Genomic DNA, 18,466 nt, shown 5'->3' with positions numbered 1-18,466 from the left:
CTTCAGACGATCAAACTACTCTAAGCTACAGGAGGAAATTCAAACCAAAGGCAAAGAAGTTAAAAACTTTGAAAAAAATTTAGACGAATGTATAACTAGAATAACCAATACAGAGAAGTGCTTAAAGGAGCCGATGGAGCTGAAAGCCAAGGCTCGAGAACTACGTGAAGAATGCAGAAGCCTCAGGAGCCGATGCGATCAACTGGAAGAAAGGGTATCAGTGATGGAAGATGAAATGAATGAAATGAAGTGAGAAGGGAAGTTTAGAGAAAAAAGAATAAAAATAAATGAACAAAGCCTCTAAGAAATATGGGACTATGTGAAAAGACCATATCTACGTCTGATGGTTGTACCTGAAAGTGACGGGGAGAATGGAACCAAGTTGGAAAACACTCTGCAGGATATTATCCAGGAGAACTTCCCCAATCTAGCAAGGCAGGCCAACATTCAGATTCAGGAAATACAGAGAATGCCACAAAGATACTCCTCAAGAACAGCAGCTCCAAGACACATAATTGTCAGATTCACCAAAGTTGAAATGAAGGAAAAAATGTTAAGGGCAGTCAGAGAGAAAGGTTGGGTTAACCACAAAGGGAAGCCCATCAGACTAACAGTGGATCTCTTGGCAGAAATTCTATAAGCCAGAAGAGAGTGGGGGCCAATATTCGACATTCTTAAAGAAAATAATTTTCAACCCAGAATTTCATATCCAGCCAAACTAAGCTTCATAAGTGAAGGAAAAATAAAATCCTTTACAGACAAGCAAATGCTGAGAGATTTTCTCACCACCAGGCCTGCCCTAAAAGAGCTCCTGAAGGAAGCACTAAACATGGAAAGGAACAACTGGTACCAGCCACTGCAAAATCATGCCAAATTGTAAAGACCATCGAGGCTAGGAAGAAACTGCATAAACTAATGAGTAAAATAACCAGCTAACATCATAATGACAGGACCAAATTCACACATAACAATATTAACTTTTTATGTAAATAGACTAAATGTTCCAATTAAAAGACACAGACTGGCAAATTGGATAAAGAGTCAAGACCCATCAGTGTGCTGTATTCAGGAAACCCATCTCACGTACAGAGACATACACAGGCTCAAAATAAAAGGATGGAGGAAGATCTACCAAGCAAATGGAAAACAAAAAAAGGCAGGGGTTGCAATCCTAGTCTCTGATAAAACAGACTTTAAACCAACAAAGATCAAAAGAGACAAAGAAGGCCATTACATAATGGTAAAGGGATCAATGCAACAAGAAGAGCTAACTATCCTAAATATATATGCACCCAATACAGGAGCACCCAGATTCATAAAGCAAGTCCTGAGTGACCTACAAAGAAACTTAGACTCCCAGACAATAATAATGGGAGACTTTAACACCCCACTGTCAACATTAGACAGATAAATGAGACAGAAAGTTAACAAGACTACCCAGGAATTGAACTCAGTTCTGCACTAAGCGGACCTGATAGACATCTACAGAACTCTCCACCCCAAATCAACAGAATATACATTTTTTTCAGCACCACACCACACCTATTCCAAAATTGACCACATAGTTGTAAGTAAAGCACTCCTCAGCAAATGTAAAAGAACAGAAATTATAACAAACTGTCAGACCACAGTGCAATCAAACTAGAACTCAGGATTAAGAAACTCACTCAAAACCGCTCAACTACATGGAAACTGAACAACCTGCCCCTGAATGACTACTGGGTACATAATGACATGAAGGCAGAAATAAAGATGTTCTTTGAAACCAAGGAGAACAAAGACACAACATACCAGAATCTCTGGGACACATTCAAATCAGTGTATAGAGGGAAATTTATAGCACTAAATGCCCACGAGAGAAAGCAGGAAAGATCCAAAATTGACACCCTAACATCACAATTAAAAGAACTAGAAAAGCAAGAGCAAACACATTCAAAAGCTAGCAGAAGGCAAGAAATAACTAAAATCAGAGCAGAACTGAAGGAAATAGAGACACAATAAACCCTTCAAAAAATTAATGAATCCAGGAGCTGGTTTTTTGAAAGGATCAACAAAATTGATAGACCGCTAGCAAGACTAATAAAAGAGAGAAGAATCAAATAGACGCAATAAAAACTGATAAAGGGGATATCACCACTGATCCCACAGAAATACAAACTATCATCAGAGGATACTACAAACACCTCTATGCAAATAAACTAGAAAATCTAAAAGAAATGGATAAATTCCTCGACACATACACCCTCCCAAGACTAAACCAGGAAGAAGTTGAATCTCTGAATAGACCAATAACAGGAGCTGAAATTGTGGCAATGATCAATAGCTTACCAACCAAAAAGAGTCCAGGACCAGATGGATTCACAGCCGAATTCTACCAGAGGTACAAGGAGGAACTGGTACCATTCCTTCTGAAACTATTCCAATCAATAGAAAAAGAGGGAATCCTCCCTGACTCATTTTATGAGGCCAGCATCATCCTGATACCAAAGCTGGACAGAGACACAACCAAAAAAGAGAATTTTAGACCAATATCCTTTATGAACATTGATGCAAAAATCCTCAATAAAATACTGGCAAACCGAATCCAGCAGCACATCAAAAAGCTTATCCACCATGATCAAGTGGGCTTCATCTCTGGGATGCAAGGCTGGTTCAATATACGCAAATCAATAAATGTAATCCAGCATATAAACAGAACCAAAGACAAAAACCACACGATTATCTCAATAGATGCAGAAAAGGCCTTTGACAAAATTCAACAACCCTTCATGCTAAAAACTCTCCATAAATTAGGTATTGATGGGATGTATCTCAAAATAATAAGAGCTATCTATGACAAACCCACAGCCAATATCATACTGAATGGGCAAAAACTGGAAGCATTCCCTTTGAAAACTGGCATGAGACAGGGATGCCCTCTCTCACCACTCCTATTCAACATAGTGATGGAAGTTCTGGCCAGGGCAATCAGGGAGGAGAAGGAAATAAAGGGTATTCAATTAGGAAAAGAGGAAGTCAAATTGTCCCTGTTTGCAGATGACATGATTGTGTATCTAGAAAACCCCATCGTCTCAGCCCAAAATCTCCTTAAGCTGATAAGCAACTTCAGCAAAGTCTCAGGATACAAAATCAATATGCAAAAATCACAAGCATTCTTATACACCAATAACAGACAAACAGAGAGCCAAATAATGACTGAACTCCCATTCACAATTGCTTCAAAGAGAATAAAATACCTAGGAATCCAACTTACAAGGGACGTGAAGGGCCTCTTCAAGGAGAACTACAAACCACTGCTCAATGAAATAAAAGAGGATACAAACAAATGGAAGAACATTCCATGCTTATGGGTAGGAAGAATCAATATCATGAAAATGTCCATACTGCCCAAGGTAATTTATAGATTCAATGCCATCCCCATCAAGCTACCAATGACTTTCTTCACAGAATTGGAAAAAACTCCTTTAAAGTTCATATGGAACCAAAAAAGAGCCCGCATTGCCAAGTCAATCCTAAGCCAAAAGAACAAAGCTGGAGGCATCACGCTACCTGACTTCAAACTATACTACAAGGCTACAGTAACTAAAATAGCATGTTACTGGTACCAAAACAGAGATATAGATCAATGGAACAGAACAGAGCCCTCAGAAATAACGCTGCATATCTACAACTATCTGATCTTTGACAAACCTGACAAAAAGAAGAAATGGGGAAAGGATTCCCTATTTAATAAATGGTGCTGGGAAAACTGGCTAGCCATATGGAGAAAGCTGAAACTGGATCCCTTCCTTACACCTTATACAAAAATTAATTCAAGATGGATTAAAGACTTAAACATTAGACCTAAAACCATAAAAACCCTAGAAGAAAACCTAGGCATTACCATTCAGGACATAGGCATAGGCAAGGACTTCATATCTAAAACACCAAAAGCAATGGCAACAAAAGCCAAAATTGACAAATGGGATCTCATTAAACTAAAGAGCTTCTGCACAGCAAAAGAAACTACCATCAGAGTGAACAGGCAACCTACAAAATGGAAGAAAATTTTCACAACCTACTCATCTGACAAAGGGCTAATATCCAGAATCTACAATGAACTCCAACAAATTTACAAGAAAAAAACAAACAACCCCATCAAAAAGTGGGCAAAGGATATGAACAGACACTTCTCAAAAGAAGACATTTATGCAGCCAAAAAACACATGAAAAAATGCTCACCATCACTGGCCATCAGAGAAATGCAAATCAAAACCACAATGAGATACCATCTCACACCAGTTAGAATGGCAATCATTAAAAAGTCAGGAAACAACAGGTGCTGGAGAGGATGTGGAGAAATAGGAACACTTTTACACTGTTGGTGGGACTGTAAACTAGTTCAACCATTGTGGAAGTCAGTGTGGCGACTCCCCAGGGATCTAGAACTAGAAATACCATTTGACCCAGCCATCCCATTACTGGGTATATACCCAAAGGACTATAAATCATGCTGCTATAAAGACACATGCACACGTATGTTTATTGCAGCACTATTCACAATAGCAAAGATTTGGAACCAACCCATATGTCCAACAATGATAGACTGGATTAAGAAAATGTGGCACATATACACCATGGAATACTATGCAGCCATAAAACATGATGAGTTCATGTCCTTTGTAGGGACATGGATGAAATTGGAAATCATCATTCTCAGTAAACTATCGCAAGAACAAAAACCAAACACCGCATGTTCTCACTCATAGGTGGGAATTGAACAATGAGAACACATGGACACAGGAAGGGGAACATCAGACTCTGGGGACTGTTGTGGGGTGGGGGAGGGGGGAGGGATAGCATTAGGAGATATACCTAATGCTAAAGGAGAAGTTAATGGGTGCAGCACACCAACATGGCACATGTATACATATGTAACTAACCTGCATATTGTGCACATGTACGCTAAAACTTAAAGTATAATAATTTAAAAAATAATAATAAAGGCGGAATAATAATCCAAAAAAAAAGACATAGATCATCTCTTACTTTGCACAAGTCTCAGATACAAGAACTGATGTAATAAATTAACCTTAGAATTTAGTACAAGGAAACAGTCATCTCCTAAACAAAATTATGTTTTGTTTTCTTTTTTAAACAAATAAAGCTTTATAAACCTACAAAAAAAAATTTTACATGAAAAGAATTGTCTAGAAAATCCCTCTACCTACATACTATATAAGCACTTAGGGCATAATTATTCTTTTAAAAATATTCCATTATATATTTAAAAATAAAACATACAAACAAATTAAAAATGATAGACAAAGTGAAATTGCTTTAGGTTCCTTTGACCATTAGAAGGAAGTTATTGTGGTGATGGTTGTACAACACTATGAATGTACTAAACATCACTGGATCATACATGTTTAAATGGCTAATTTTATGTTCAGTGTATTTTGCCATAATTTTTAAAAATGAGGTTGAAGTTCTGCAAAGAAGCCTATTACACATTGCAGTGGTAAGTTCTATTCTATCAAGAATGGGCAAGGCCATGAGGGAGTGACTTACAATATGGTTGCCAGGGAAACTTGCTCCTCTTTGGAAGAAGATACCCAACAGCTACAGAAATGTACCATGCATGTTTTTGGAAAACTTCTCCTCTTGTGATTTAAGTCAAGTCATGGGAAACAACAAAATTCACTCTTCCCAAAGGCATATGAAGATGCCTATTTTCACACTTCCTCACAGATGCGCACAGTGACACATGAGCACACACACGCAGCAGAGTGAGCACTTCACTGGGAGTACTCCGGACGTCTCCTCTCTGATAGCTGGTGAGTACAGGCTAGCAGGAAGTCAGCTGTAAAAGACCTTCTGACACGCAGCCAAAGCTCTAAAGCCCTGCTGAGGAGTTTGTCCTCCCAAAAGCCTGCGATTCTAGGAGAACACGCACAGTGAGTTGAAAGTTGTTTTCTCTTTAACCCAGGAAGAAACTAGGTATTTAACTGAAGCTGAATGAAGTTAGAGAAAATAAATACATTGTGCCCAGGATTTACCTTTCTCTACCACCCCTTTGTGAACTTTGTACATCGTAGGTGTTTTAAGAATATTTATTAAATTACATTTTATTCCACCAACACTGATAATTAGAAATTAGTTCATTTAATTGGCTAATCAAAGAAGAGGTGTATTTTTAATGTATATGTGTGTTGTCCATGCCAGTCAGAGTCCCTTCCACAGTCATTGTCCCCCATGTGGGAAGCTGCTTCACTCAGAGGCTCCTGCTCAGTAAAGAAGAACTTAGGTTTCTACTGGAATAATGGGTGGGCATGGGCTGAACCAACGGAGTTTACCTGACTCAAGATCAACAACAGACAGGTAGGCTAGATAGAGATGTATGAAGAGACCTTGTTGAAAACAAAACAAAATAAACAGCAGCAGCAACAACAACAAAATCTCTGCCCCATGAGAGCAGCAATAATTAGCTGGTCCAGAAAGATTCTCCCCTTTGGAATTTGTACAAGAATACATGGAAGAAATAACCCAGTTGTCAATAAAGGAAAAAGGAGAAACTGAAGAAATTAGAGAGAGAAAAAGAAAAAGACCGATGGAACCAAGCACAGCCCGTGAGAAAGACAGAAACACAGCAGCTTACTAGTTTGTATTACCTCCTTACAGAAAGGCTATCTCTGTTTCTTTCAAAATAGAACACACAAACTCACACCATAAACAAAATCAGATTGTAAGAAAAATTCTCATTTGCATTTTCATGTTTTAGCAATGTTTAGCTGGTTCAAGTACATAAATAATCATTGCCCAAAGACTTGGTCAAGATTAACTGAACTGTAGACATAGGGCTCAAAAGAAATAAAATCGATTGCATGTAACTCGTATCTATAAAGTCGTAGCAAATGGACCAACAGTAAATGGAATTTTCTCATACATTGGTTATGAAGAACAAAACAAACTTGGGGATCTGTCTGCAGAATTCTACTGCTACAAATGCTTTGAATAAGCAATTGTAATATCCTTAATTTTTAGAAAACAAAGGAACAGCAGAACAATAGTGTTCATTGAACATGTACTATATACCAAGCACTACGCTAAATTACCAAATTTAATCTTGATAATAGTCCCATTGGGTACAATAATCATCTCCAAGTTGCAGATAAAGGTGCCGAGGTCAAGGAAGTTAAGTCAGCAGCTGTGGTCACAGAATAACTAGGGGACCACGCTGGGGTTCCTGACCTGGTTTGCATATCTATAAGAATGATATTTTAATGTTATCACATCTGTCAATCACTTACTATATGACCCTGATAAAAAAAAAGTAACCAACCTGTGCTTCTTCAGTTATAAAATGATAATATTAAAGTAGTTGATGACCATAATTGCTTCCAGCTTGAAAATGCTATTGTTTAAAGTATGGATAAATAACTTTTGAGTTCAAAGAGAGAACAACACCAACTAACATTTTACAGTTTGGTGCATAGTAAGTGACCAATAAATTAGTTGAAATAATTTTTTTAAAAGACTACTTTATTAAATACTTTATCTTATTTAATCTTCACACCTCTAAGACTTAGTTACGTGACTATTACTTTTTATACATGCAAAAACTGAGAAAACTGAGCCTGAGAGTGGAAAAGTGACTTCTTAAAAGGCACACGGTTAAGTGTTAGAAATAGCTTCAACACAAGAAGTCTCAAATTAGAATGTTAGGCCTTGACTGAGAAGATCCAAAACTGCGGGAGCCTACAATTTCAAGTTGGTTAAATCTTTAGAATCAGATTGCTTAATTTTTAAAATATCAACTCATGAACAAACAGTGAAGCAGGGTAAGTTCCAGGAAATCTGTGAATAGTTATGAATGAGAAATCTGTATTTTGGGTAAAGTCCCACTAAACCATTACCTTCTGTCATTTCTGTTCTTGATCTATGAAGTGGGGAGAAAGTATCAGCTACAGGTAAGTAATAAGGTTAAGAAGTAAAAAGGTTAAATGTTAAAGTAGGCATGGAAGCCATTTGAAAATACAAGTGCAATACAAATGTAAAGATTTCTTTATCAATGTTCTAAAAGGTTCATCTTCTCAGCTAGATGCTGAATAAGTGATTCCAGAAGCTTTCAGATATGTGAGGTCAGGCCAGTTTTAAAAACTAAAGGTAATTTTTTTTTCTTATCACGTGTCTTTATAAAAATAGCACCAGACTTAGTGAACTTTTTCAAGAAATTCCTAAGTGGTGTGTTCTTGTTTCAGATCTGCCAGTTACTATGCTAGAGACACAGGCAAATCATTTAGCTTTTTCAGGCTCCATTTTCCCATGTCAGAGCTCCTTCCAGAGGGGCCCTCATCTTAGTCTCCTTAGGGCCCTCAGAGTTCCTGATTCATCATCAGAACCTCAGCACCTTAATTTATAGTGCATCTTTTTGATAGGCATATCCACCTGGCTATTTAGAATCAACTCAGTTTTAGTGTGTTACTTTTTTTTTTTTTCTGAGACAGAGTTTCGCTCTTGTTGCCCAGGCTGGAGTGCAGTGGTGCAATCTCGGCTCACTGCAACCTCCGCCTCCCGGGTTCAGGCAATTCTTCTACCTCAGCCTCCCGAGTAGCTGGGATTACAGGCACCCACCACCACCGCCGGCTAATTTTTTGTATTTTTAGTAGTGATGGGGTTTCATCTTGTTGTCCAGGCTGGTTTTGAACTCCTGGGCTCAAGCAATCCAGCTGTCTGGGCGTCAAAGTGCTAGGATTACAGGCATGAGCCACCATGACTGGCCCATTTTTTAAATCTTACATCAACTTTTGAAATATGAGACACATGCCAAAATTCCAGCATTTGGTGATAAAGTATACCTTTAAATACTTCCTTAATGATAAATATGTTCATTACCTTGATTTTGGTGATAGTAACATGAGTGTACACATATTTCTGAACTCATCAAATTGTTTATATTATGTTCAATTTTGTTATTACCAGTTATACCTCAATGAAGTTGGAAAAATCTTTATTGAATAATAAAAACGTAATTTATTTACTACTTATATTTTCAAAGGATTATATACTCCTGCACATGTACCCTAAAACTTAAAGTATAATAATAATAAAAAATAAATAAATAAATAAATAAATAAAAATAAAAAAGAAAAGGCAAAAAAAAAATACACTATGAAAAATCTTACTCCTGCATTTTGAGAATTCTTACTAGGACAGTTTCCAACATCTATTAAAAAGCTAGTTGCAAAAAGATAAAAACTGTGTGTAGGGTTGGGGGAAGCCATGGTTATCTTGCTGCTATTGTTTTTAATTTGCGTTGTTTTTAAGCTTTCCCTGTACTCTATTTTGTTATCTTTATTAAATTGATATAAAAGGGGGATGTCTACAAAATACTAATTGCAAGAAACTTCTAGAAAAGTTTAATTAATGGCTTTCCAAAACTGGAGTATTTGCAGTAGTTTGACTATTTTAGAATCTAAACACCAAAGGAAAATCTTTACTAATGTGGAAAGAATGGCCTATATAATCATTATCATGGCATACAAATAAATCCAAAAAAATCACACAAATTTGCTTTTAGTAGATTATGTATAGGTAGTCAGAAAGCAGATATCATTTTCTGAGGAGTTAGGGAAAGTCAACATAAATTAGGAAAAGGTTAACAATAAATTTTATTAAAAAGCACAGTTTCGTCATTCAAGTATGAATAGAACTTTAAGTCATGCTATGTGTTTTCTCATTAGGGCTTTTTAGATAATCCTGATTTAATAATTAGGTAATAATTGTTTCTAAATTCCATGTGAACTGTCTGCAAATGGGAATTTCCAAGGCATTTAAAACTTTATTCTCTTTGTACTTACAATAGCTCTCCTATAGTCTTCTGCGTACCATTTAATTGGCTATCAAATCATTTTCCAAAGATCCTGAAAAGGTAAGTTTCAACCTCATTGCCCTCCATAAAGCAAATCATAAATTCTAACTAATTGTGATGGGGTGGGGGGGTGGTCTAAACAGGAAATTACATGCGGCAAAGAGCATTTTTAATATCATCCCATTTTATTTTTCTTGAGGTTTCTAATCTAAAGCATGCTTCTAAAATATCATTCCCAGCACATGGGAAGAAAGACATTCGTTTAAGGTGGAAGTGTTAATTAATGTGCATGACATAGAAAGAACAAGGAAAAGGTTACAGCTGATGCTTCTGCTAATAGCATTTCTAAAAATAGAGGATTTTTGAAACAATGCTCTTTCATGTTAGTGAAATTTCTCAAAGGCCCAGGGTTAGAGCTAAGATACAATAATTTGTTCAAACAAAATCACCTGTCACACGGATATTATTTACATGCATTCTCATTTCAGTAAATTTTATCATTTATTTCTCATCAAAGTTAATTTCCAGGGAAAAAGCTGTGATGGTTTTCCTCTTTCATATGACTTCCACTTGTGGTTTTTTTGGGGTTACCAATGGGAGCAGGTTTCACTCTGAAGTTATGATCAGAATGGCCTATAAAATCATTAGCATGGCATACAAATAAATCTCCCTCTATCTCTTCAGTGTTGTTTAATGCCACATTCTCTCTAACAACTTATTCCATGGCCACACTAAGCTTTCTTCTGGTCCTCAAACGCATGGAGCTTTTCCATAACCCCATGTCCCTGCATGTCCCTCTATGTCTCTCTGCCTAGAATGCTTCTGATTCTCCTCCAGGCAAGCCCTAGCAAGTCCTTCAAGACACAGATCAAACATTGAGGTAGCTCATGAGCCATATCTAGCCAGGGAAACATAAGAGATACCTGGTTAGCAGCATCTAGGAGTCACTTTCCTCTCTAATAAAAGGAATGAAGTGTGTTAAGAGAGCTTTCTTCTCTTGCTACTCCAACTGCCTGTCTTCTTCGAAAGCAACCTCATGAGCTTGTTTTTCCTGAGCTGCAGCAGCCAGACTATATCCTGAGGAGATGGCTGACATGGTGAGGATGGCAGAGAAGAGGTGCAGGAAGAACCCACATTTATGATATCACACTGGATACTACACCAACCCTGGGACTGTCTACTACTGTAACTTAAAAATTGTTTAAGCATCACTGGTCAAATGCTTCCAAAAGCATCTAATGGATATTCCTAGCCAGGGGAAATTACTCACTGCTGTGGCTCCCAAAGCATTCTTATAACATCTCTCTCATGACATTTATTCATATTGTGTCGGTGTCAACATCTTTTTAAATATGTGCCTCATCTAAAAGACTGTGAACTCCCTATTCCCTAGCATACTATCCAGCTGAGAGGAGAAAATAAAAGTCTGCTGGATGAATTAATTAATAAATTAAATACAGAAGCATAGGATGAGTTCTGGAGTACTGTTCATATCATTGCTATCACTCCATTTGATTTTTTTCATGTGGTTGCTATTAAAGAAAAATATGTTCCATGTTGTAGCTTGCATTGGTTCCAAAATCATCTGATATTCACCTGGGATAGCAGGGACAATTTACCAAAAGGTAATTGCTGATAAGTATCCCTGTCACAAATTTCTCAGAGGTTACAAACTGAAAAGACAGCAAAAGGAGAAAGGGATATTATGTGTCAATGGAAAAGAAGCTGAATTTCCGAGTCCGAACCACAAGAATCTGGATAGGGTTCAGGTATTCATTCATATACTCATTCGTTAATTCATCCAGACTTTGTTGAGCATCTGCTATGTATTATGTTATGTCTAGATGCTAGCAATTCAGCATGATTCAGACAGACGAGATCCTTGCACTCATGAAACTTACAGTGTAGAAGGAACAAGTCATTTTGAGTACAATCATGTGCTGCATAATGACATGTTGGTCAACAATGGACTGTGTTTACCACAATGGTCCCATTTTAAGATTATAATAGAACTAAAAAATTCCTATAATATAGTAATATCTTGATGATTTTGATCCTGTGTAGACCTATACTAACGTGTGTGTTTTCTTAGTTTTTAATTTAAAAAGTTTAAAAAGTAAAAAAAATTAAAAATTTTAGAAATACGAGAAAAGTTTACAAAATCAGTATATAAAGAAAGAAAATATTCATATACAACTGTATAATGTGTTTGTGTTTTAAACTGTCATTACAAAAGTCAAAAAAGTTTTAAAAAATTAAAAAGTTTGTAGGGAAAGAAATTATAGTCAGCTTAATTTATTATTAAAGAAAATAAATACATATGTTTTAAAAATTATAGTGTAGTCTAAGTGGACAGTGTTTATAAAGTCTACAGTAGTGTACAGTAATGTCTTAGGACTTCACATTCACTCAGCACTCACTGACTCACTCAGAGCAACTTCCAGTTCTGCAAGCTCCATTCACGGTAAGTGCCCTAGACAGGTGTGCATTTTTTACCATTATACCATATTTTTATAGTATATTTTCTGCTTAGATAAATAAATACTTCCCATTGTATTACAGTTGCTTATAGTATTCAGTACAGTAACATGCTCTACAGGTTTGCAGCCTAGAAGCACTAAGCTGTACCTTATAGCCTAGGTAGCAGGCTGTACCGTCTAGGTTTATGTCAGTATATTCTGTGATTTTTGCACTATGATGAAATCATCTAACAATAAATCTCTCAGAATATATTCCCATTGTTAAGTAACACATGAACATATCTTCTAGAAAACGCACCAAACATCATTATGAGCATTATATTCTAATACATACCTGAATGCCAATAAGTGGTTTTGCTGAAAATTATTTTTATGAAGAAACAAAGAACCACACATATTACAGGATGCTGAAACTAGAAAAAATTCTTCTAGATTATCTATGACACTGATTTTCAAACTTTAGTGTTGTTTTTCCAAACATAAATTTGTGTGATGTGTAGAGAGAAAGACCCAGTCTCCTAGCTAGGCTGGCAAACAGTTTGGTGATCCTTGAGGCATCTCTGCAGAACCCTGAGAGCCAGAGAGCACATTTTGGAAATGACTGACTTATTCCAACTCCTACCTTTAATTTTATTTATTTATAAAATTGCTATTATTGTCTTTTTTTTTTTTTTTTTTTGAGACAAGGTCTCTCTCTGTCACCCAGGCTGGATTGCACTGGCATGATTACAGGTCACTGCAGCCTTGACCTCCAATGCTCAAGCAATCCTCCCACCTCAGCCTCCCAAGTAGCTGGAACTACAAGCGCACATCATCGTGGCTGCCTAATTCTTGTGTTTTTTTGTAGAGACAGGGTTTCACCATGTTGCCCAGGCTGGTCTCAAACTCCTGAGCTCAAGGGTTCAATTCTCAGGTAGGGAACACTCTGGTGAAAGTTCTCGCCCACCTCAGCCTCCCAAAGTGCTGGGATTCACAGCCAGCCTCCACCTCCTACATTTTAAAAGGGAGTTTCATGTAAAAATCTAAAAGGCTAAAGTGTTCAAGTTAATACTACTAATACACTACCAACTGGTGACAGGACTAGAACTAGAACTCTGATCCTTTGCCTCTCCATTCCAGCACATTCTCTCCTATTCCAGAATCAATCAACTTACCCAAACTGAAAATCAAGAGAGATATAATAAAGGGCTGTCTGTTATGGATGTTAAAACATTAAAATTTCTATTAATATTTCATAGGGAAAAATCAAATGGAATATAGGAAAGCCAATCAATCCAGAAAAAGTCAGGATACGCATGGTTGTCTCACTAGGCAAGTTCAAGTGTAAGACGGAGAATGTGCTTATGGCAAAGGCCATACATCTCAGACAACAGTTGCAGGTCACTTCCCTCTCACAGCAACAGGGAAGTTTAACTAAAACAATGTCAGCATTTTTCATTTTCTGGGCTCTATGAGGCTTCACTTTACCTATTACTCCCTGAGATATCACTTTATACTTACTTCCTTGCAATGTGCTCCTGCTTTGCTGTATAAAAGCCAAAAGGGAAAGTAATCTCTAAATGGGTCTATATCCCACAGAGAATTTACTTAGATGACATTTAAATCTGTTTTTCATGGGTTTTTTTGGTGCCATTACAAGAAATCATACAGTCATTACACTTCAAATTTGACAGTTCTTTCACAGCATGAAAGGCAGAAATTAGGTCCAAATGTATTTATTTAAATGCAAGGTTTCACTTACCACCAGGACATTTGTGAAGACTGATAGATGACAGCAGATTGCAATGTCTGCACTATTGTTATTTCATGAACCCCTGGCTGTGGATCGCCAAGCTCAAATATTTTAAATTCAAGCAATAAGCCCATTAAAGAGAACTTTCAACTACTATCTCTCTCCAGTTATTCAAAGAACTCCATTAAATTCATGTAGCAATCACATTTGAGAATGAAAGAAACTTTTGCTATGAACAGGCTTTGAAATGCGTTTGAAGAGAAAGGATCCAATCAGACAGCACTTAATTAATCAGATCTCAAAACTTTCACCACAATGTTCCCTACCTGAGAATTGAACCCAAAGTGTCAATCTTGTGGAAAGTACGATTTCATATGGACATGTTGTTCTTGCACCTTGTTTTGTATGGATAGGAAGACTGACTATTTTCCTATGAAACATCAAAGGTCTTGTAGCCCCTGTAGCTGTATCCCTCTAGTGGCAGTGATCAGAAGTAAGTCCACAGGCTGGAATAAGGCCTGGTTTCCTCTGTCTTGCCGCTATATGGTGAACCCACACTGCAGTCCCACCTCCCTTTATACCAGTGGTCCTCAACCTTTTTGGCATCAGGGACCAGTTTCATAGAAGGCAATTTTTCCATGGACCAGGGGTGGCAGGGGTTTGCAGGATGATTCAAGCACATTACATTTATTGTGTACTTTATTTCTATTATTTATTACATTGTAATATATAATGAAATAATTATACAACTCACAATAATGTAGAATCAGTGGGAGCCCTGAGCTTGTTTTCCTGCAACTTGATGGTCCCATGGCAGGGATGATGAGAGACAGTGAAGAATCATCAGGCATTAGAGTCTCGTAAGGAGCACACAACCTAGATCCCTCGCATATGCAGTTCACAATAGAGTTCATGTTCCTATGAGAATCTAATGCCGCCACTGATCTGATCTGACAGGAGGCAGAGCTCAGGCAGTAATGCAAGAGAGTGATGGAGAGTGGCTGTAAATACAGATGAAGCTTCACGCTCACTGGTCCACTGCTCATCTGCTATGCGGCCCAGTTTCTAATAGGCCACAGACCATTACTGGGAGTTGGAGACTTCTGCTTTGTACCATTAATAGGAGTCAAGATGGAAGTCCCTTGATCTCAAAGGCTCATGTGACATACAAATTCCACATATAAAGTCACGCACCTCATAATGATGTTTCGGTCAAGGATGGCCCACATATATGGCACTGATCCCATAAGATTATAATGGAGCTGAAAAATTTCTGTTGCCTACTGATGAAACCATAATAATGCTATAGCATGATGCATTACTTGTGTGTTTTTTAAAATTACAACTTTTTAAAAAGTTACAATAAGTAAGGTTAATTTCTTACTGAAGAAAAAAATGTTTTTAATAAACTTAGTGTAGCCTAAGTGGCCAGTGTTTATAAAGTCTACAGTAGTGTACAGTATGTCCTAGGTCTTCACATTCATTCACCACTCGCTCACCAACTCACCTAGAACAATTTCCAGGCTTGCAAGCTCCATTCATGATAAGTGCCTTATACAGGTGTACTTTTTAAAACATCTTTTATACAATATTTTTATTCTACCTTTTCTATTTTTAGATATACAAATACCATTGTGTTACAATTGCCTGAAGTATTCAGTACAGTAACATGTTGCACATGTTTGTAGCCTAAGAGTAATAGGCTTTACCATATTGCCTAGGCATGTAATAGGCTATAGGCTATACCATCTAGGTTTGTGTAAGTACACTCTATGATATTAGCACAACAACGAAATTATCTAAGAGCACATTTCTTGTAGTGTATTCCTGTTGTTAAGTGGCACATGACTGTGTCATCTTATTTAATATTCATCTATGTCTATGATGTCTGAACTATTGTCCTATTTTATTAATAAAGAAAACTAAAGATGTCAGGTAAGTGCCCTTGTTTGTCCAGCTAATTGATGGTCAGCTGGGACTTAAATTCAGGCCTTTTCCATCTTCATTATGCCTCTCTAGGATAACTAATCTCAACAAACAAAAGCAAAGATATTACTCAACCATTTATATAATTCAACTATATAATGCTGAGTATTCAGATAATTTAAAAGAGCTCTGATTTTAACATCACATTTCTCAACATTTGGAAGGTTGAATGTTTTTTCCTTAATCTATTCTATATGTTAGTGTTCACTTAGAACAGAGTTTACAATAGGTGACATTCAGACAATAGATGTGTATTATTTCAGCTCCAGAGTTTTATTTTCAGGTTGCAAAAGCAAGCTTTCCTCTAACATTTTATTTTTTATTTTTAATTGACGTATAATTGTACATATTGATGGAGTACAATGCAATGTTTAAAATATATATATATATATATATATATATATATATAGTATAATGACCAAATCAGGGTTATAGGCATATCCAGGATCTCAAACATTTACGGTGTCTTTGTATTGAGAGAACATTTAGAATCTGCTCTTCTAACTCTTCAGAAATCTACAAAACATTGTTATTAGTTATAGTAACTCTACTGTGCAATGGAATATGGGAAGTTATTCCTCCTATCCAATTGCAACTTTGTACCTGTTGGCCAACCTCTCCTCATCCTCTTCCTCCCAAACCACCGCCATTATTCTTGGCTGCTGGTAACCACTACTCTGCTCTCTACTTCTATAAGATTAACTCTTTTAGATTCCACATATGAGTGAGATCATGTGTATTTGTCTTTCAGTGTCTGGCTTACTTTACTTAATCAACCTTAGTGTCCATCAGTGGATGAATGGCTAAAGAAAATGTGGTATATATACACAATGTAATACTATTCAGCCGTAAAAAGAATGAAATTCTGTTTGCAAATTTGCAACACAGGTATGAATCTGCAGAACATTCTATTTTGTTTTTCAGCAAACTATTTGCCAACATTTAAAAATCAGAAGAATTTACACAAAAATTCCAAATTCTAGGTGATCTTGAAAAATCAGATGATGAAGCACTATAAGATCTGCACTCCCAAAGCGCAACAATTGGCTGGAGCTGATTCTCAGACATTCTTTTACATAGGGCAGGTGCCCTCCTTGCCACTCCCTATAGCACCAATTGGTCCTTTTTTTTTTTTTTTTTTTTTTTGAGATAGAGTCTCACTCTTTTGCCAGACTGGAGTGCAGAGGCGCAATCTTGGCTCACTGCAACCTTCTCCTCCCATGTTCAAGCGATTCTCCTGCCTCAACCTCCCAAGTAGTTGGGACTACAGGCACATGCCACTACGCCCAGATAATTTTTGCGTTTTTAGTAGAGACGGGGTTTCACCACGTTGGCCAGGATGGTCTTGATCTCCTGACCTCATGATCCACCCCTCAGCCTCCCAAAGTGCTGGGATTACAGGAGTGAGCCCACAGGCCAGGCCTGTGCCTGGCCGCTTCATTCTTTCACGTCCTGCTTGATCCTTATAAGCTTCAAAGTTTATAATGCCTCCCCAAGACAAAGAACAGACTACATGTCTAATTTATTCATCCAAAGAACTCAAAATACAATTCAAAATCAGCAATGACCACATTTAAAAACAAAAATGAGCCGACTAATCTTTTAGTCCCCTAGTAAATGTACCTTCTGCAGGAGGAATAATAAAATCCATTTCCTTTGTATTTTCCGTTTTCACAGATTACTTCTATAATTCTCAAGAGAAATTTGAGAAGTAGATGTATGTCCCAATTCTGTTGCCACATTTTCACAGCCAGTAGAAGCTAAGGAAACCATGTTTAATGATTTTTCTCTAGTTAAATAGAAAAACATAGGTAGGGCCTTAACCGCCATGGTAACTATTGGGTGCTATAGTCCCTAGGGCTTCTCCATTATGGGAACTCTGTGGGGCATCAGACACCAACTTCATTGTCATTTTTCTGCCAGACATGGTGCATGCAGGCCAGAGCACCCAAGCCTTAGTTGGGAACACTGTAATATTGTTTTCATTTCTATTTTCTAAGACAAATTGAGAGTTTGACCAAGTAATGTCACCAAAAAAAAAAAAAAAAAAAGAGTATTTATTTTTCTCTGGAATTTGGCAGTTCGTTTGCTGCATTTATAGTCATCATCAACAGTGAGACAAAAGGAGAAAAAAGCAGGAATTGATTAGATGAGTACTATTACTGCAGACATTGGGGACCTAGTGAGCTTAACAAGCTCAACTTCTTTAATTTACAAATGGCAAAACTGAGGCCCAAGGAGATAGACATTTACTGCTCAAGGCCACTCAGCTTTTTAAGACAGAGCTCAAAAGTTCTATTTCATTTTTAGCCACGAGGAACTTGAGACACACTTGGGTTGAGTAAGTGCTGACCAGAACAAGGCACATATATGAGAAATACGGAAGAGCTGAAACACTGGGCCTCCAGTGCAGTAGGG

General features: G+C 37.2%; 1 protein-coding gene across 11 annotated transcripts in view; it reads right to left on the bottom strand.

The window, feature by feature from the left end:
- The window catches only part of SGCD (sarcoglycan delta), a 1,054,463-nt gene that overhangs the window by 865,558 nt on the left and 170,439 nt on the right, over positions 1-18,466 (bottom strand). Inside the window, exon 1 of one of the 11 annotated variants that reach the window (XM_063724351.1) lies at positions 10,774-10,993. The exons of the other annotated variants lie outside the window; for them this stretch is intronic. The gene's annotated coding sequence lies outside the window, so the exon portion shown is untranslated. Of the gene's footprint in view, positions 1-10,773; positions 10,994-18,466 lie in introns of those variants that run through there. 11 annotated transcript variants of the gene reach the window in all.

The sequence above is a fragment of the Pongo abelii genome, chromosome 4, assembly GCF_028885655.2.
Source record: "Pongo abelii isolate AG06213 chromosome 4, NHGRI_mPonAbe1-v2.0_pri, whole genome shotgun sequence".
NCBI lineage: Eukaryota > Metazoa > Chordata > Mammalia > Primates > Hominidae > Pongo > Pongo abelii.
This window is presented reverse-complemented; position numbering and strand designations above follow the sequence as displayed.